At 35.0% G+C, this 22,357-nt stretch overlaps 1 non-coding gene across 1 annotated transcript; it reads right to left on the minus strand.

Moving 5' to 3' along the window:
* Positions 1–9,952: 9,952 nt before the first annotated feature.
* On the minus strand, positions 9,953–10,059 carry LOC122099803. The gene has a single exon (XR_006146005.1). It is a non-coding gene; the product is annotated as a U6 spliceosomal RNA (small nuclear RNA).
* Between the last annotated feature and the right edge of the window lie 12,298 nt (positions 10,060–22,357).

Here is a 22,357-nt window from a genome sequence, read left to right on the forward strand (position 1 = left end):
TAACACTATGTTAGACATGAACTTTACAACTTTGGGGGAGTGGGATGTCAGGGTTGGGGGAAGCAGGAAAAAATGGGGAAGGGTTAACACTTAAAAAAATGTACTCATTACTTATGTAACTGTAACGACCTCTCTGTATATGACTTTCATAATAAAAAAATAAGAGGACTAACTCAAATAGAGAAAATTAGAGACAAAAATGAGACAACACAACAGATATAAGCAAAATTGAGAATGTTATAAGAGAGTACTTTGAAAACCTTATGCCAATAATCTGGAGAATCCTGAAGAAATTGATGCTTTCCTATACTGAATCTGAAGCAAGAAGTAAAACCTAAGAATTAATGAAAATTAAATGTCAATAAACCACTTCCCATTCCAGAAAAGGCTAGGACTCAATGAATTTACCATGAAATTAAGGCCTGCAAAGAACTTACAATACGCAGTTCTAACTCTTCAATAGAATGGAAAGGGAAATGGAATTATCAAACACATTCTATGAAGATAGAATTAGACACTTCCCTAAATCACATAGGGACTCACCAAAGAAAGAGAACTCTTTGATAAGCATTACTACAGAACTTCTTAATAAAATTCTCACCAGCCAATTTCAGTAACTAACAAAAAAGCCATATGGTAAGATCAAATAGGATTCATCCTAGGATACAATTTGATTCAATATTCTTGTCAATAACCATAGCACAAACCGTCAGCAGAAGCAGGGGTGAGAAACACATGATCACCTATATGGATATAGAAATAGCTTTTAAAAACCTCCAATACCCTTCTATGATTAAAAAAGTCTGAGAAGCTAGGAATGCATGGAACACTCCTCAATCTAATACAGAGTATGGTTATGATAGAGATAATTAGCATTTACCTAACGGTGGAAGCATTAAGACATTAAAATCATGAATGAGACAAGGATGTCCACTCTCTACTACTCTTCAAAATGGTAGCGGACTTTCTAGCAAGAACAATTGGAAAGAGAAAAAAAAGGGGGAATACAAATAGGGAAGAAGTAAAACTATCCCTTTTTACAGATGAAATGATCCTGTATTAAAAGTCCTTATAGCTTCCTCCCTGAAGTTAGGAAAGATGATGCTAACCTTCAGCTATGTAGCACGGTATAAAACCCACCAAGAATCGGTAGTTTTTCTGTGTTACCAACAATGGGAAGAACCAACCTGAAATCCAAAATACAACCTCATATGTATTACCCTCAAAATCTAATCTAATCTAAACAAAAAAATAACAACAGCAAAACTAGGAGTTAATTAATTTAACTAAAAATGTGAAGGAACTCTACTGTGAAAACATTAAAATCTAAAAAGGGAAATTGAAGGAGATTCAAGGATATGGAAAATCTTTCAATGTTCTTGGGTGGAAGAATTGAAGTGTCAAAAACTGCAATATTGCCCCAAACAATTGACCATGCGATACTCATCAAAATCCTAAAAATATTCTTCAATGCAGTAAAGAAAGCAATCCAAATTTAATATGGAATTACAAAAGTACACATGAAACATAGCACATAGAAATGAACTCATGGGCCTATAATCATCTTACACACACACACACACACACACTGGAATTCTATTCACCCATCAGAAAGGATGACTTTTCACCAATATTAAGGAAAATGAAAGGCTTGGGAAAATTATACTAAGAGAAAAGAGAAAGGAATGCAGACTCCGAGCAATACAGATTTCATGGATTCATTCATGGTATCTAGAAGGTGCCCACAAATCTACAAGCAAACAAGACAGATTCTACCTCATCCCAATTAGAATGCCCATTATCAAGAAAACTAGCAATAGAAAATGCTGGCATGGATGTAACCAATTGGGAACTCTATTACACTGTTGGTGGGAAACTAAACTTGTTCAACCACTGTGGAATGCAGTACGGAGTCTCCTGAAAAGACTAAACATATATCTTCCTTTACACCCAGTAATTACCCTCATTGGCAGTAATCCAATAAATAACAAACAAGCTCAAATGAAAGCTGCCAGTATAACCATGTTCAGGGCCCAGGCCCAGAGTTCAAGGACTGGAAAAAAAGTTACAACTGCTGGTAATTGTTTCCACAAATATGAACCATTTGTCATAGGATACCAAATCATTCTATTTGCAGTAGCTAGAATAGGACTTAAATGTAGTGCTTGATAAAATGGCTTCTTTGTTGAATGTTAGGAAAAGATCCAAGAAAAGGGAGATTTTTGTTGTTGGTTGAGGGGCTTGAAGTATGTGCTTGGACACTGTCCCTAAGCTCTTCAAGTCAAGGTGAGTGCTCCACCTCTTGAGCCACAGTGCCACTTCTGGTTTTCTGGTGATTAAATAGAGATAAGAGTCTCAGGAAGTTTCCTGCCCAGGTTGGCTTTGAACAGCCCTCCTCAGACCTTAGCTTCCTGAGTAGGTAGGATTACAGCTGTGTGCCACTGGCACCAGGCTAAAAATGAGGGATTTTTAGAAAAGAAAATCCACCTCATCACCTGTTTCTAAATCTCAGATATAATTATTAGAACATTTCACTCTCTACTCATTTCATCAGACATTTGTAAATTTTCTCTGTTCCTTCATGTGGGAATAATGCGGTCAGTATTAACTCAGCTGTGGGACTGGATCAATTGTATGGTAATTGCTAGCACCTAAATCAAGAACTGTTAGATCAAAACAAATGAAGCCCTCATTTGGAATAATTATTTACTCTTTTTATTACAAATCTGTGCTTGATTATTTCCTAATGTGATGTTGGACCTCCTAACAGAATGATGGCATTTTCTTTCTCTTCAGCCTTCTTCCACATGTGTTCAAATATTTCCATTGCTAATTCATTAAGCTGACCTCTAAGAAAATGTGCATTTCTGGAATTTGGTCTGCTGTCTTGTTCTTATATGCGCAGGCTTACTATGATTTATTTGTTCTGCAAAGAATTTTATTTTCCAACATTTGTGTGGCCAATTTTAATCTCTCTGATCAGTCTTCCTGACCCTCTCTCTGGGGTCTCATTTCAGTCTACCTCATAAAAAATATATTGGTTATCAGCTAAATAACTCTCAGATTCTCTTTTTTTGCCTGACTTCAAGTAGGCTGTCATAGCAGCCCTGACTGGCTGTACTAACTGGATTTTTTTGTTTGTTTGATTGTTTAATTTGTGTGTGTGTGTGTGTGTGTGTGTGTGTGTGTGTGTGCGCGCGCGTGTGTGTTTTGTTTTAGAGGTCTAGGATTACTATTCAAGGTAGTAGCTTTTCTGGGTCCCAGTGATTTCCTGGCTTAGGGTCATTTGGTTTTTCCCTGAAAGATACAGAAACAGGTGACTAAATTCCTGTTAAATTGTCTCAAAATGAGGAAATCTGGCAACTTTACAAAGCCATGAACAAGTCTGTAGTAATCCACTTACAGAAATGGTCTATCAAGATGGCTTTTCAAGGTTGACTGTGAAAAATGTTCATTTTCAAGTAACCACCATAAAGCAGATCACATCTCTGGGAGCAGACTTTTGGAAGGGAGGTTCCCCATCCTTCCTTCTCTTTTGATAGATCAAACCATAATATTATGCAGTTGTGGCCAGCATGGAGCACATTTTCCCAAGAATATTCTGTAGTGTAGAAGAGGACCAGCTATCAAAATAAAAGTGAAAATTCTTTTCTACCTCAGACTGATTTATCTTGCTTATATCTGTTGTTATTTCCATTACTTCTAACACATGGATAAATTATATTAGTATTAGACAACTGGCAAAGAATTAATGACAAAAAATTACTTTCATATATCCAATATAATAACTTAACCCAGTTATGGAAAATTAAATCTAACTGTAGAAACAATATCAGGAATATAAAATAAGCCTCAATGTGCATAATCTGGCCCACATACACCATCATCTACTCAGAAATTCAGTCTCTCTATAAATATTTATTTGGTACAAAATAATAAAAATTTAATTAATGAATATGACTTTTAAGTATCATCTGAAGTACTCCTCATGCATATAATTCTATATACTTGTATATATGTCACCTAGACATGAATATAACATTCATGTAAAAATCAAATTTCCACAACTTAAACTGGATGAGAGGGGACATTCCCTCGTGTATTGTGTGGTATGAATTTTACCACAGTGCTAAATCCTTCCACCTAAAACCAAGTCATGTGAAATAATTTATTATTTGATGTTAAGATGAGTGTTAAGTGTAGAATACACTTGGAATTATTACATTAATTCACAGAAATAAAACAATAATGATATATTATTTCTTTAAATTCTACTGTTTCTCAATTTTACAATCATGAAATATATCATTAAAATTAATTTCACTTTCTTCTTTTCTATAGCTGCTAAAATTAAAATTTTATATTAAACATTCAATATTAAGAAATCAAAAATAAATAACATTATAATAATGATATATTATTTAACTGTGATTTGAATTATAATGCTAACAAATTGTGATGTACACAACATTTAATAGAATTATGGGTAATATTTTTTAAACTTACCAGCTTGTTATTTGTTACCTAATTGTGTCATTTGTTATTCTTGGTCCAAGTCATCCATTCAACTTGCTTAGTTTTCTATTTTATCTCTATTGGTTTGCTGATTGTGCATTTTGTTTCCCCTTTTTAATGACTGACATGAGGCTGAAAATCTGTGTGCTAGTTTATTACTTCCTATGTAAAAGTAAAATTTCTGGTCTCCACAGCTGTTTTACTGCACTATACTACAGTATTTCCCCCCTCCACTATCTCTTGTATTGCTGCTCTCTTAGATTTTATTTTTTATTTAAATTCTATTGTTAAGGAAAAGTACAGAGGGGTTATACTTACACAAGTAAGGTAAGGAATTCATTTCTTTTCTAACTTGTTACCCCTTCTCCAATTTTTCCTTCTTCTCTCCCAATGCCCCCCCAAGATTATTTCCAACATATTGTCTTGTGAGTATCACAGTTGCATAGGTTACTCCTTTGTCCTTTGTCTCACCATTTTGTTTTTTCTCTTTCCATTTCCAAGTTCAGAACAACATATTTACAATACCCGGGCATCAGATTAAAATACAGTGTCTTCAGGCGATGAACTATAGGTGTGGAAAACACAAAAGGATAAAAACAAATCATGTAGTATATTAAGAACAACAAAAAGTTAAATCAACAAGTGTTGATTTAACTTTGAATCACCTTATAGAGTCATATGTACATAGCTATTGAGCTATTCTGCTCAACTATTAATATTATCCTTGATGTACACAATAATGTTCCCCTATTACCCAGTAATCCCACTTCTGGGCATTTACCCTAGAGACCACAAACAATGGCACACTAAAGCTACCAGCCCAATTATGTTTTATCACAGTAGTATTTACCCTAGTTAAGATATGGAATAAACCCCGATGCCCCTCAGTAAATGAATGGATCAAGAAAGTCAAACACACACACACATACACACACACACACACACACACAACAGAGAGATATACGTACATGCAATACTATGTTTTCATCAGAAAGAAAGGTACCATTTCATTTTTAAAGAAATGGAAGATCTTGGAAAAAATCATATTAAGTGAAGTAAACTGGACAAAGAAACATAGGTCCCATGGTTTCCATTATTTGCAATAATTAGTTTACACCAAGGATAATATCATGTATTTTAATTTGACATTTTGTTCTATATTGAGCCTGCAACATTATTGGTATAGTGTTTGTTATTATTTCTGCAAACAGGCAGGTATATTTAAAGAATTATGTTCATCTTATCCACTACTGAAGGAAGCACAACAAAAAGAGCAACCCCTACTCAGAAGAACAACTCCTACTTACTTAGCTTCATTCTATTTTTTTTTGTGAAAATACTGTACAGAGGGGTTACAATTACATGGACAAGATAATGAGTACATTTCTTAACAAGGATTGTAGCCTCCTCCTTTGTTTCTCCTTCCTATCCCTTCTGAAACTCCCCCCGCCCCCCACCTAAACCTCCCCCCTTCCCCCCCCACCAAAATTGTAAAGTTTGTTTTCGACATAACGACTTGTATATTTCATTGTTGCAATGGGTCCACCTGTTTCCCTATTTAAACGATTTGTTTTTCCCCTTCTCCTCCACAAATTATACCGACATCAAATACAGTGAAAGCAGGGGTTATACTGTGGGGGAGGGACATACAAAGCAACAAATAACTAGTCTTATAAATGTGTTAGAAACAATCACATGAAAGAAAAAAAATTGAATACATATCGTAGGGTTCATTTCCCTAACATCACCTTATCTGACTTTTCCTGCTTGACTCAGACATATACTAGATATTGCAAATAAGGGAAACCATGTAAGGCCAGTGTTGTCCCCTGTATCCTCATGTTGTACATTACAACTCTATACCGGTTCATCCTGTATATCTACTATCTTCTACATTGTGACCTAAATGCCCCAGCAATTCCACGTTGCTTTACTTTTTAAAAATTTCTCTCTTAATGTTTGATGTTGGTTTGTGTGTGTGTGTGTGTGTGTGTGTGTGTGTGTGTGTGTGTGTGTGTGTTTCTGTGTGCGTGTGTGTGTGTTTACAAAGATCAGAAGACAATATTTTTCTTCATTTAGAATACATCTTTCAGGTCATTGTAAGTTGTGGCTAATGGGAGAAGTCTCTTGCTATTTTAAGGATGAAACAGAAAAAGATATTTGTGCATGTACCACAGTTGCTTTATTAGTCTGTAGTTGAACACTGAACTTCGATTTATATCTTGGCTGTTGCTGTGAATGATGAGTATAATGAACTGCAGATATATTTGAGTTACTCATAGAGAAATAATCGCATGATTGGTGGGGCAGATGATATTTCAACTTTGAAGTTTTTAGAAAGCTGCATATTACTTTCTACAAGGAGAATACTAACCTGCATTTTGTTGAAATGTGTAGAAAATTTCCTTTTCTCCACACTCTCAGCATTATTACCTTTATTATAAGGTAATAAAGGGCAGGTTTTTATTATCTTCAGTACTCCAGACTGGCCTTAGACTTAAATCCAACCTCCTATATGCTTGGAATTAAAAGCCTTTACCACCACACCCGATTCCTTTGATTTTTTGATAAAAGTTACAATAATTATGAAGTAGTATCATAGTAATTTTGAATTACATTTCTCTAATGACTTCTGCTGAAAAAGAATTAAACCAGCATAGAAGTGGTATTAAAGAACTTTGTAAACCCACTGGAAATTTTCAGGGCTTTAAGGAGAGCATGTCTATTCAGAACTTTTGTCCACTTTTAATCAAGTTTCTTTTTAATCTCATCTTAATCTTTCTATACAAAATCAATAATTAATTCAAGGTATTAGAAAGCAGCAATATTAAGCAACTCCTAACATTTTCCATTTTAAATAACATGATATTGCTTAATCATTTTCTGTTTATGCTTGAGACTATATAACTCACTTTAGTCAGACCTCTTACAAGGTTGTATGCATTTTATTTATTTCACATTGATTGTTCTTTCCAAAGACTGCGGGTCTAATTTCCTTATTTTCTTTCAGTCTCAAGTAGTTCAGATTTCAAATGAAGAATAAATGTACGGAAGCAAACAAAAAATAATATAGTTCCTCTCATCTGATGATGTCTTTACAAGAATGAGGAAAGAGTTCATCCAAGGACCTATGATAGGACATCAAAAAGAGAATCCATTCTAGGTCTTACTTAACTTTGCAATGTAACTTAAATGATGTAAAACACAATATAATGCTCAGATACTTTTATGTTTTATCAGTTTTGCACATTTTCATATGGACTTCAACTCAGTCTACAACATTCCTTCATTATTTTGTCCTGATATTTTTACACTATCAAGACATAAGATAACAAGTTTGATTTACAGCATGAGAAATAATCCACATGGCTTCCTTGGAAGAAGAGCATAGTCAATAGATAACATTACTTCTGTTTGCTCACTATATGCAATGATTTCTGTAATACTTATCGCATTCTTTTTAGTATTTTTAAAAAAACTGCTGGCTAAACTTAAAACTCATTCATGGAAATTTATGTTAAGTATTTCACAAGTTTTAATTTCCTTAATTCTTAAGATAACATTTTCTATAATGCTAATGTTATTGCCATTTTAGTGTTGGGAAAATTGTAATTAAAGGCAATAAGTGCATGGCCCAAGCACACACTGTGAGGAAGGAAATGAGTCAAAGTTTCCAAAAGTCTTTCAGCAATACACAAAAGGTAGGTAAAATCTCTCCATTCTCTTACACTCTCTATTCAATGTTCATATTGTCCAAGAAATAATACCATAGCAATTATTGGCCATGGTGATTGTTTTCTGTTACATTTTGTCTTCAACACAGACTGTGTTGGTGACATTGGGTTATCATGCACAGAGCTGAGCTTATAAGAGAGACAAATATATTCTGTCCCATTTTTCCAGGTTCCATTTTAAAAAGTACTAAATTTTTAAATATCATCACTTTCTTAAGAATCCAAAAAACGAAAAAAAAAATCACAAATAATCACTCCAAAATGCTTTATAAGTAGGAGATGATAAAACAAGCCCCCGTGAAGTAAACTTTCTTCCACTTTTAAAATTATTCTGAAAGCCTTGTGCTGGTTGGTCACACCTGTAATCCTAACTACTTGGCATATTTACTCAGGATCCAGAGATCTGTGGATAACAGTGGAAGCCAATCAGGACAAAATAAATTCATGAGATTATTTTTCAAAAATTTTAATGTTAGCAAAGGGCCAGGAATGGAGATGTAGCTCATATAGTAGCTCAAAAATCTAGAGAGCAGGCCTAGCAAGACTTTGACGCCCTTTTTTCAAACTGTGAGCACACCAATATATATGCAAGTGCATGAGAACACGTGCACGTGCACACATACACATTCATTCAAAATACCTTCATATCAGTGTTTTGCATTAATTTCTTTGTTAGCCATATTATATGAGTAAAATAAAGGAAATAAACTCTTTCATCTCAGAACATTTTCATATGTTTTTTATTTTAAAAATACTGTACAGAGAGGTCACATTTACATGAGCAAGTAATGAGTACATTTCCTAACAAGCTTCGTTACCTCCTCCTTTATTTTCCCTCTACCGTCCTTTCCCGCCCACCTCTACAAGTACACTCCCCTCCCCACTTCCCCTGCCTAAATTGTAAAGTTCAGTTTTCAACATAGTGTCTTGTGCATCTCATTGTTACAATGGGTCAACCTGAATCCCTATTTCAGCATTTTGTTTTTTCCTTCCCCTCCCCAAATTACAGGAGCGTATGTACAAGAGGTGGGCACACCAAATTCAAACACAGTGAAAACAGGGGTTATAGCATGGGGGAGAAACATATAAAGAAACAAAAAAACATCACATAGCCTGTTATAAGTACGTTAGAACAATAGCAAGCAAGAAAGAAAAAACAGTTGTGTTCCTATTGGGGGGTTCATTTCCCTTAACAACATCTTATCTGGTCATATGTGCATAGATTTTGACCGTTTCTGCTTATCCCAGATATATTAGTTATTAAAAATTAGGGAAACCCTGTGACCTATGTTTCTTTGGACTTGGCTTACATCACTTAATAATTTTTTCCAAAGTCTTTCCATTTTCTAACAAATTGGGTGATGCCATACTTTCTCATGAAGGCATGGAATTTCATTGGTATAAATAGCACATTTTCTTGATCTATTTATCTGATGAGGGGCATCGGGGTTGGTTCTATATCTTAGCTATCTTAAACAATGCTGCAATAAATATAATTGTGATGGTAGTTTTAGTACCGTCTTGTTTGTGATCTTTTGGGTAAATGCCCAAAAGTGGGATTGCTGTGTCTTAGGGGAGTTCTATGTGAAGTCTTTTGAGGAACCTCCATACTACTTTCCAAAGTGGTTGAACAAGTTGACACTCCCACCAAGAATGTAGTACAGTTAACTTGTGGCCACATCCCCTCCAGCATCTGTTGTTGTAAAAGTATGGAATGGTACAGGAATTTGCCTGCCATCCTTGCACAGGGGCCATTCAAATCTTCTCTGTATCGTTCCAATGTTAGAGTAGGTGATGCTGAATGGAACATAGAACATGTTTTATAAATAAAGTGTAATTGATATTCTTAAACTAGACAATTCAACAAAAAGTAAGTTTAAAGAATTTTCATGAAATTTTAGAGCCATATACTTCTTACATAAGCACACATTTAAGAATAAAATCAAGATGGACAGGTCAAAAACAAAATAATTCTAGATATTTGTTGTTCAAGAGATGTGTAGGAGGAGGAATTCAATTATTCTATACAAGGCACCTGTCATAATGAACACTGCAGCAAGTGTTAAGTTTAAAGTTTTAATGGTTTAAATATATTTTGGGAATTTGCTTATATATGCTAAAACAAGGACTGTTTGGCAGGTAATAAAACTTTTCGTTAAAGTATTTAAGATTTGTGGTAACAGACATATGCTACTATGTATGTATATTTCAGAGTTTATATGAACATTACTAATGAGAAGTTGCCAAGTCTTTGTGTAAAGAAGCAGAATATAAAGAGTTAAGACTTTATTAACTACAAAGTTTCTGTTAAAACTATAGAGCTTCCTTATTTTATTTTATGTTTTAAAATTTTTTTGGGGTCCAGTCAGGGGCCTGAACTATGGGCCTGGGCGCTCTCCCTCAGCTCTTCAGCTCAAGGCTAACACTCTACCACTTGAGCCACAGCGCCACTTCTGGCTTATTTTTTTGCTTATGTGGTGCTGAGGAATCTAACCCAGGGCCTCAAGCATGCAAGGCAAGCTCTCTACCACTGAGCTACCTTCCTAGCCCCTGGCTTCCTTATTTTATATGTTAGCGAGGAACAAATAATGATATAAGACATATACAAATGATTAGATGAGACTTAAATAGTAATCTTAGTGGGTAACTTTAAAGATTACTCATAACCTAAAAACCTCTTGTTGAATATCATAACCTTAACCTGTTTTAAATGTACAGGGATATGAGAAAATAGTAAAATTTAATAGGTAATACCCTTCAAATACTGAAAACACTGATAATTATTTTAGTTTTTATTTTAATCATTAATATTTTGTTATTGGTTTTCTTTATTTATAGCATTGTTTTCCTTGTAGTATAATACAACTTTTTGAAAGTCGTCATTAGGAGGTACATTGAGAAGGTTACTGGGATGGCCAAACCATTTTTTATAGAGGATGTGAATTTACAAAGAGGAAAATTAAGAACAAAATATTTATTTAAAAAAATGATTAAGTAGAGTCTGAATCAGGAGTGTTGATAAATATCCACACCTAAAACCTTAGCCCTAGGCTGAAGCAGTGGTATTACAGAGTTGAGGCCACAAAAGTGAGAGACTGTGTTTTGTTTTATATTTTGATTTTTCTGGTCATGGGGCTTGAACTCTGGGTCCTAGGTGCTCTCCCTCAGCTCCAAGCTAGCGCTACCACTTGAGCCACAACACACTTCCATCTTTTTCTGCTTATGTCATGCTGAGGAATCAAACCCAGTGCACGCTAGGCAGGCACTCTACCACTGAGCCACCTTCCCAACACCTGAGAGACTGTGTTTTAAAAAATCATCTAAACAATAATTGCTTTCTTCTTTGGGATATATAATGAAATATATTAATATCTTTTTATGTCTTTGTGAATTGTCATACTACTAACTTCAGCCACTTTATCCTTTTCAAAGTGATGAAATATTTCTGAGAATTTGCTTCTGTGAAGATTGTTTTTGCATTTATAATTTCTTCTGAATCATTTTTATTTTTATCAAAATAACTTTATATTTCATGTTGATGGGTTATCATACATCAAATACCTCCAAATGTAGATGTAGAGTCTAAAGATAGCAGTATGAATATTCTCATACAGCTCTTGTTTATCTGTTATGCACTTTCAGTATTGTGATATTTCTCTTTCTCTTTCACTGTCTCATTTCCTCTCTTTTTCTTTCATGCTCCATATCTGGTAATTAGAATTTCTGCTGGTCTACTGTTTTCCTTCAGAATCCACTGGTATTGTGGAAACATGATAGCGACCATCAGTTACCCTTGCATTCTTTAAGAGTTATTACAGTGACATGATGTTATTCTTTCCTATTCTAAATGGCAAAACAACAGATCTAGGAATTCCTTTTCACTTATACTACCATTACAAATTTTATCTCATAGGAATCATTGAGACGTTAGGATACTTTTAACCTCTGACCTAAAAGATCTTTTTCTTTTACAAACAAATTTTTTCTTCTATTATCAGTGAATACATATAATGAAAACAATGCTAACCTATGGAAAGTAGACAGAAGATATTCAGGGATGAAAAACAAGGTTAATGGGGGAAGTGAGTACAAAAGATGCCTATCATAGAACAAATATCCTCAGAGCAGTTTACCATGTACACTTTGTGAGAATGGCAATATGCTGGGAACTATAGATTGAATCAATGAACAACTGATATATATATATATATATATATATATATGCACATATATTTATATATGTATATTTATTTGTATATGAATATATGTGTGTATATGCCCATCTATATGTAGACATGCATGTTACTGTACACAAAAATACACACATACCTATACACATGTATAAATGCACACATAGAGAATGACACATAGCTACAGACAACACAAGTTTCACTAATTGTTGAATATGCCTTAGACAGAATGCTTGGAACCAAATATGTTGAAGAAGTATTTATCTCTATAAATTCTTTTACCATTCCTCTTATCTCTTAAAACGGTTTTGACAGATTTGATTTGCAAAATGCAGTACAAGTGATAGCAAGTCACTCAGAAATCTCAGTAAGAAAACCTCATATGGCATCTCCCTGCTCCCCAGGGAATGCTTGTTCTTGTAGACACTCTCAACAAACAAAGTAGCAAGAAAATACCCTGGTGCAGAATAAAGTTATAAGTCTTTAAATGACATTCTTCCTTGAGCTCTTTTCCAGCAGCCAGCATCAATTCCTAAGCAGAAGTGTGAGTCCTCAGAAGATGGGAGCTCAGCTCAACATTTCACCAACCCATTTGAAAAGTCCTATATGAGGAATACTTACTGAGGTCTTGCTGATTTCCTAGCTAAGAAAATAAGAAAAAAAGAAAGTATTTTAATGCATTAAAATTTGAGATTAATTTGTAACCTGTCAATAAATGTGTATAACACAATTACAACAAAATGAAAAAAAGTGATGTGCATATGATTTATGTGCTCTTGGACTTGGCGAGTGATTTTAGGTGTATCTATACAAGTAGAATCAGCATAAATCAAGCCAGCATTTCTTCATTTAAGATACAAGGAATGGATACAAGGTGACCCATTGTAACAATGACATGTACAAGACATTCTATCAGATGCGGGGGGGTGGAGGGAAGGGATGGGGGGTGTGGAGGGAAGGGCCGGTATGGGAAAAAACAAGGAGAGGATAAAAATGCTCAGTAAGAAATGTACTCATTACCTTATTTATGTAACTCTAAACCCTGTGCACAGGACATTTACAATAAAAATATGTATTAAAAAGATACAAGGAAAATTTCTGTACTTATAGGAAATTGTATTTGTCACACAATATCAGTAAGGTATTGGTTTTAGGACCACAGGCATATTAAATTTTTTGATGCTCAAATTCTGTACATGAACACAGTATATTATTTACATTTGAATCTGACCTCAACCTAGTGCAGTGTAATTGCTATGAAAATTTTTACTACATTCTATGTTTGTAATGAAAAATAAAATCATATGCACTATCCATTCATACAATTTTTTCAGATAATTTTTATTGTGAAAATATAGTAAACAGTGGGTCCAATTACATGTGCAAGGGAATGAGTATATTTCTCATCAAGCTTTTTTGCCTCCTCCTTTGTTTCCCCTTCCCATTCCTTCCCATTCCCCACTCCCCCTCCCCTTTAATCCCCCCCCAGCCAAAGTTGTAAAGTTCGTTTTTCGACATAAATCTTGTACATCTCATTGCTGCAATGAATCCACATTTGTTTTTTCCCTTCCCCTTCACAAATTATACCAACATAAAATACAGTGAAAGCAGGGGTTATACCTTGTGGAAGGGACATACAAAGCAAGAAATAAATCATCTTATAAATTTGTTAGAAACAATCATAAGAAAGAAAAACATTTGAATCCTTACTTTGGGGTACATTTCGCCAAACATCAACTTATCTGAATGTTTCCGCTTGTCTCAGACATATACTAGGGATTGCAAGTAAGGGAAACCAAGGGAACTATGTTTCTTTGGGCTCGGATTACTTCATCTAATATACTTTTTCCGATTCTTTGTGTTTCCTAACAAATGTGGCAATGTCATTATTTCTGATGGAAGCATAGAATTCCATTGGGTATATAGTCCACATTTTCTTGATCCATTCATCTACTGAGGGGCATCTTGTTTGATTCAATATCTTAGCTATGGTAAATAATGCTGCAATAAACATAGTTATGATGGTAGCTTTAGTATGGTTTTGTTTGTGATCTCTTGGGTAAATGCCCAAAAGTCTGATGGCTGAGTCATTGAATAGCTCTATGTAAAGTCTTTGAGAAGCCTCCATACTAATTTCCAAAGTGGCACTCCCACCAACAATGCAGTAAGGTTCCCTTCTGTCCTCATCCCTTCCAGCATCTGTTGTTATTAGAGATCTTGATTATAGCCATTGTATCTTGGGTGAGGAGGTATCACGATGTGGTTTTGATTTGCATTTCTTTTCTGGCTAAGAAGGTTGTGCGTTTCTTCATGTGTCTACTGGCCATCCTTCTTTCCTATTCACAGAAGTTTCTCTTTAAGTCTTTAGTCCACTGATTTATTGGGAAGTTGTTTCTTTGAGGATTTGTTGTTGGGGGATTTAATGTTTTTGAGATCCAGGTATACTTTAGATATGAGGCCCTTGTTCTTTGTATGGCTAGTGAAAATCTCCCAATCCATGGGCTTTCTATTGATCTTGCTAGCTATGTGTTTGACATGCAGAAGTTATGCAATTTATTGCAATCCCATTTGTCCATCCTTTCTTTGTTTTGTTCTGTTTCTGGGTATCTTTAAAGAAAATATTGGTCTATGCAAAGGAAACCTAGGGTTTCTCTTACTCCATTCTTCAAAGTTTTCAGAGTGTCTGCTTTGACTCCGAGGTATTTGATCAATTTGGAGATGATTGTGGTGCAGGGTGATATATAAGGATATAGATTTCGTTTTCTACAAGTAATTTACCAATTTTGCAAGCACCATTTACTGAAGAGGCTATCTTTCTTCCATTATAGTTTTTAGATTCTTCATTGAAGATTACAGTGTTATAGGTCTGTGGATTCATTTCTGGGTTTTCAATTCTATTCCATTGGTCCTGAGGTCAGTTCTTGTGCCCGTAACAAGTTGTTTTGAATATTATAGCTTTGAAGTAGAGTTTGAAATTTGCTATTGATATTCTTCCAGCACTGTTCTTTCTATTAAGGATTGTTTTTGCTATTTGGGTCCTTTAATTTTTCCGTATGAATTTTTGCATTGCGTCTTCTATTTCCTTGAAGCATCTGGTAGGAATATCAATAGGTATTGCATTGAATTAGTAGATAGCCTTGGGAAGTATTGCCATTTTCACGATGTTTATCCTTCCAATCCAGGAACATGGGAACACTATCGAATTTATGTTTTGATTTCCTTTTTCAAGTTTTTAAAATTTTCATCACAGAGATCCTTAGCTTCTTTGGTTAAGTTAATTCCTAGGTATTTTATTTTTGTGGGGCTATTACAAATGGAGTTGCTTTCCTGATTTCAGCCACACTTTTCTCATTGTTGGCATAGAGAAAAGCCATTGTTTTTGAGGGTTAATTTTATACCATGTTACATTGCCAAAGTTTAGAATCAGCTTGAGTTATTTGGGAGTGGAGACTGTGGTATTCATTAAACACAAGCTAATGTCATCTGCAAAGAGGAAGAGTTTTATTTCATCTTTCCCTATTTAGATCATTTTTATATTTGCCTATTTTCTTGTTGCTGTAGCTAGTCATTCTAATACTAAATTGAAGAGAAGTGGAGAGAGTGGACATCCTTGCCTTGTGCCTGAGTTAAGAGGAAATGGCTTTAGTTTTTCACCATTAAGTTTTATGCTGGCTGTAGGTTTTTGTCACATACAGCCTTTATTCTATTGAGGAATCTTCTCTGGATTCCTAATTTTTCCAGAACCCTCATCACAAAGGGATGTTGGATCTTGTCAAATGTTTCTTCTGCAACTATTGAGATAACCATGTGGTTCTTATCCTTGCTGTTTGTGATGTGATGAATTATACCGGATTATTTGGTTATATTGAACCAAGTTTGCATCCCTGAAATGAATCCTGTTTGATGCTGGTGTATGATTTTGGGGATGAATTGTTCAAGTCAATTGGCCAAAATTTTGTTGAGAAGCTTTGCATCAATACTCATCAAAGAAAGAGAACAAAGAAATGGGTTTATAGTTCTCTTTCTTTGATGAGTCCCTGCCTGGTTTGGGGATGAGGGTTATGATGGCTTCATAGAATGAGTTCGGTAGTGAACTTTCTCCTTCAATTTCATTGAAGATTTGAAGGAGTATTGGTGTGAGCTCTGACATGAAGGCCTTGTAGAATTCCGCTGTAAATCCATCTGGTCCTGGGCTTTTCTGAGATGGGAGGTCTCTTATTAGTGTTTCTATTTCAATACTTGATATGGGCCTGTTAAGCTGGTTTATCTCATCTTGGTTTACATTCAGCATTACAATATTTGCTAGGATAATGTCCATTTCTGCCAGGTTCTCTAACTTACTAGTATAAAGGTTTGAGAAATAATCCATTATAATTTTCTGAAGCTTAGTTGTTTCTGTGGTGATGTTTCCATTCTCATCTCTGAGTTTATTTATTTGAGTGTATTCTCTTCTTTTTCTCATAAGATTTGCTAAGGGTCTGTCAAATTTGTTAATTTTTCAAAGTACCAATTCTTTATCTTTTTGGTTCTTTCTGTTTTCATATTTGGATGCTAATTTGTTTAATTCTGACTTAATTTTAATGATTTCTTTCCATCTACTGTATTGGCGTTTATCTTGCTCCTCTTTTTCAAGGTGGTTCAGATGTTGTTGTTTTCAGATCTCTCCAATTTGTTGATGTAGGATCTCAGAGCTATAAACTTGCCTCTGAGTACTGCCTTTGCTGTGTCCCAGAGGAGCTGGTAATTTGTGTGGTCATTTTTGTTGAATATCATGAACATTTTAATTACCTTTCTCATCTCTTCCATGACCCACTGGTGATTCAACAGTGTGTTGTTCAGCCTCCATGTGTTACAGGACTCTCTTTGGTGGCTTTTGGTGTGGAATTCTAATTTTATTCCCTTGTATTCTAAAAGAATGCAAGGTATTACTTCAATATTTGTGAATTTAGACAAGTTTGATTTGTTACGTAGAATGTGGTCTATTTTGGAAAATGTTCCATGTGCTGCTGAGAAAAACATGTATTCTGATGCTGCTGGTTGAAATACTCAGTAGATGTCAGTTAAAACTAGTTGATCTATGCAGTTGTTTAGATGTGCAGTTTCTCTATTGAGTTTTTGAAGAGTTGATCTATCTAGTAGTGATAGTAGTGTGTTAAATCCCCCAACATTTAATGTCTTTGTATCTATGTGATCTTTGAGAGAAAGTAGTGTTTCTTGCATAAATTTGGGTTCTCCGTTGTTTGGTGAATAGATATTCAGAATTGTAATATCCTCCTGAAGGAGAAACCCTTAATTAGTATATAATAAACTTTTTTTTAATCTCTTGTGAGTAATTTTAATTTGCAGTCATTTTTTTCAGATATTAGGATTGTAACATCCGCCTGTTTATGGGGGCCATTTGCTTGGTAGATTTTTTTTTTTGTTTTGTTTGGTTTTGTTTTATTATGAAAATATTATACAGAGGGTTGACAATTACATGGGCAAGATAGTGAGTAAATTTCTTATCAAGCATTGTTGCCTCATCCTTTGTTTCCCCATAAGATCCCTTCCCATTTCCACACCCCCACCCCTACAGGCCCCTACCTCCCCATCCCCACCCATCCACCTCCCACCCCACTGAAGTTGTAAAGTACATTTATAAATATAACTTCTTGTTCATCTTATAATTGTAATGGGTCCACCTGTAAGCCTATTTAAACAGTTGTTTTTTTTTTCCGTTTCCCTCCACAAAATATATCAACACCAAATACAGTGAAAGCAGGGCTTATACTCTGGGGGAGATACATACAAAGCAACAAAGAAATCATCTTATAAACATCTTAGAAACAATCACAGGAAATTAAAAAAATTGAATCCTTAACATGTGGTTCATTTAACCTAACATCAAGTTGTCTGACAGTTTCTGTTTGTCTCACACATATACTAGTTATTGCAAATAAGGGAAACCATGGGACCTATATTTCTTTGGGAATGGCTTACTTCACTTAATATAATTTTTCCAAGTCATTCCATTTCCTAACAAATGAGTCAATGCCATTCTTTCTGATGGAGGCATAGAATTCCATTGTGTATGTATACCACATTTTCTTGATCTATTCATCTACTGAGGAGCATCGGGGTTGGTTCCATATCTTAGCTATGGTAAATAATGTTCAATAAACATAGTTGTGCTGGTAGTTTTAGTATGGTCTTGTTTGTGATCATATTCTTAAATGCCCAAAAGTAGGATTGCTGGGTCACACGGGAGCTCTATGTGGAGTCTTTTGAGGAATATCCATAGCATTTTCCAAAGTAGATGAACAAGTTTACACCCCCACAAACATTGCAGTAATTTTCCATTCTGTTCAAATCCCCTCCAGCATCTTCAAAACTTTGGCAAAATAACAGGATATAAAATTATCCCTCAAAAATCAATGGTTTTCCTGTATGCCAACAATGAGAAAAGTGTGGCTGAATCAGGAAAGCAACTCCATTTGTAATAACCCCACAAAAACTCAAATGCCTAGGAATTAAAGTAACGAAAGAAGTGAAGGGCCTCTATGATGAAAACTTTAAAAATCTGAAAAAGGAAATGAAAACGGATATTAGAAAGTGGGAAAACCTCCCATGCTCTTTGAATGGAAAGATCAACATCGTGAAAATGGCAATACTCCCCAAGACTATCTACAAATTCAATGCGATACCTATCAATATTCCAATCTCATTCTACAAGGAAATACTAGAGGAAATCCAAAAATTCATATGGAACAATTAAAGACCCCAAATAACAAAAACAATCCTTAACAGAAAGAACAGTGCTGGAGAAATATCAATACCAAATTATAAACCCTCTTACAAATTTAGAGTAATCAAAACAGCTTGGTACTGTCGCAAGAACAGACCTCAGGACCAATGGAATAGAATTGAAAACCCAGAAATGAACCCACAGACCTATAGCCATCTAATCTTAGATAAGGGAGGTCAAAATATAAAATGGAAGAAAGACAGCCTCTTCAGTAAATGATGTAGCAAAATTGGTTAATCACTTGTAAAAAAACTAAAGCTATATCCTTATATATCACCCTGACCAGAATCAACTCCAAATGGATCAAAGACCTCGGAGTCAAGCAGATACTCTGAAATATTACAGGATGGAATAGGACAAACCCTAAGTCTACTTGGCACAGGTTGAAATTTTCTTAATAGAGACCCAGAAACACAACAAATCAATGAAAGTTTGGACAAACTGGATTCCATGAAATTGCAGAGCTTCTTCTCGGCAAAGGATATAGCTAGCAAGATCAATAGAAAGCCCACGGATTGAGAGAAGATATTTACTATCCATACAATGAACAAGGGTCTCATATCTAAAATATACCTGGAACTCAAAAAATTAAATCCCCAACAAATCCTCAAAGAAACAACTGTACAATAAAGAGAAACTTCTCTGAAGAGGAAAGAAGGATGGCCAGTAGACACATGAAGGAATGCTAAACCTCCCTAGCCATAAAAGAAATGCAAATCAAAACAACATTGTGATACCACCTCACCACAAAGAATGCTTGGTACATTTTGTTCTAGTCTTTCACTTTCAAAATATGTTTGTTTTTATGGGCAAGGTGTGACTCCTGAAGGTAGCAGATAGAATAATCTTGCTTTGTAAACCAGTTAGATAATCTATGTGGCTTAATTGGAGAGTTAAGCCCATTAATGTTGAAAGATATGACTGAGAGGTTTTTGGGTGTTCCTGCCATGTTATCCAACTTCTTGGGCGCTGAGGCAACTGTGTTCTTCTTATGGTTCATGGATTCTCACTTTTTGTGCGGTTTCTTTGCTCTTATTGTTGTCTTGTTGGTTTTCTATGTGAGGAAATCTTTAAGTATCTTTTGTAGGGCTGGCTTAGTGGAGATATATTATGTCAGCTTTTCTTTGCTATGGCAAATTATTATTTGACCTTAGGTTATGAAGGAGAGTATAGCTGGGTACAGTATCTTGGTTGATAGTTGTTTGTCTTTAGGGCATGGTATACATCATTCCAGGCTCTTCTTGCTTTGTCTCTGCTGACAAAGCAGAGATTATTCTGATTGGTTTCCATTTATAAGTGGTTGATCTTTTCTCCTTGACAGCTTTAAGGATCTTTTCCTTGGTCTGAATTGATCCTCTGCGGATTTTAATGTCATGGTGGCATGTACTGTTATGGTCTGGTCTATTTGGGGTTCTAAAATCTTCTTGTATCTGAAAAGGCCTAACTTTTTGCATGTTTGGGAAGTTCTCTGCTAGCATCCTGTTAAATGAATTTCCTAAACCATTAACTTCTGTCCCTATGGGCTCTTCTATACCCATTATCCTCAGATTAGGACTTTTGATGGTGTCTTCAAAATGTTGAATAGATCTGTTATATTACTTGGATTTGTCTTGCATAGTTGTATGTTGTTTCACTATAATATCTAGGCTATCTTCAATCCCCTTGATTGTATCTTCTACATGATCAAATCTACTGTCAAGGCTTTCTACTTTGGTTTTTATTTCTTTTCCTTCTAATTGGTCAGCTTTGATGGCTTCAAATTTATTGTTGGAGCTTTGTTTTAGATCTTGTATAAACTTTTTTACTTCCTTAATTTGGTGTTCAGAGTTTATTCTCAAATCACTTAGTTGATTGGCTATGTTTCCTTGGATTCCCATTCCTTCTGTCGGGCTCCATTCAGCATTCCATTTGTGATCTCCGTGAATTCCTTCAGCTGTCTGTTTGTGGATTCCATGAATGCTTCTATTGATCTTTGTCTAGTCTCATCCCACTCTCACAATGCCTGTATTACTCTTTGATTAGCTTCCTCATCTTCACACAATTCCTGTATTTCTCTTTGACTGTTCTCAGCCTCCTCATGCAATTCCTGTCTTTCTCTTTGACTGTTATCAGCCTGTTCACACAATTCCTTAATTTCTCTTTGACTGTTCGAAAACCTGTTCACTCAAGTCCTGTATCAATCTTTGAGTAGCTTCCTCATGTTCACGAGATTCCTGTATTAACCTTTGCTTTGCCTCCTCTCTCTCCTTATCATGCTCACACTGAGTCCTTTGCAGATTTTCAATCTTTTCATTCACCATGTTCACCAGTAGTATTTGTAGATCTCTTTAGGAACTCTCCTCTGGATTATTCATGAATTTTTCTGTTACCAGATGTCATGAGTGGGACTTGAGATACCCGGACCTGCCATTTTTCTTGTGTTTTTCTGGCTTGTTCTGCCCATTTTGTATGAAAGTAACACCAATTTTGTGCTAGAACACTGTTTTAAGGCAAGCATCAACCAAAGTACTGTACCAAAATGGCTGCAGATACAATCTAGTTCATCAGATACGATCTATTCCACATCAAACAACTATGGATTTATGGGCTAAAAACAGCAAATATAAATTTGGCAAACCAGAAATTTTTAGGTTTAAGGAGAAACGTGTTGAAAAATAGGATTAGAGGGATGTGGAGAGGTAAAAAAAAGAGTGAATTTAACCAAATCCTAATCGCAGAGAGGGAAATGGATTCGACAGAATGATAGGAGAGTGAGTAAAACAAACAAACAAAAAAACAAGAAAAAATGGAAAAACAAAAATTTAAATTTAAAAATGAAACACGTAAAAATTATATAAGTTTAAAGAAGTGATATTGAGAGAAGAAAAGGATAGGATGAGAAGAGGGGAGAGATAGAAAGAGGTATGAAAAACTAAAAAATAAAATTTCCTAAAATTAATTACTTGAAAATTATATAGGTATAAAGATATAATACTGCTAATGAAGAAGTTAAACCTGAGGTTGTCAATTGAGTGATAAACTTCTGGATTAAGTATGTACACAATGGGGCATAAGGTCTAATAATCAATGGCAGGTATTTATCTGGGGATGAGCAGAACAGCAATTAAGTCATGTAAAAAAGGAAGAAATAGAAA

Source organism: Dipodomys spectabilis, unplaced genomic scaffold (assembly GCF_019054845.1).
Source record: "Dipodomys spectabilis isolate Male_0828 unplaced genomic scaffold, ASM1905484v1 ptg000534l, whole genome shotgun sequence".
In the NCBI taxonomy this organism is placed as follows: domain Eukaryota; kingdom Metazoa; phylum Chordata; class Mammalia; order Rodentia; family Heteromyidae; genus Dipodomys; species Dipodomys spectabilis.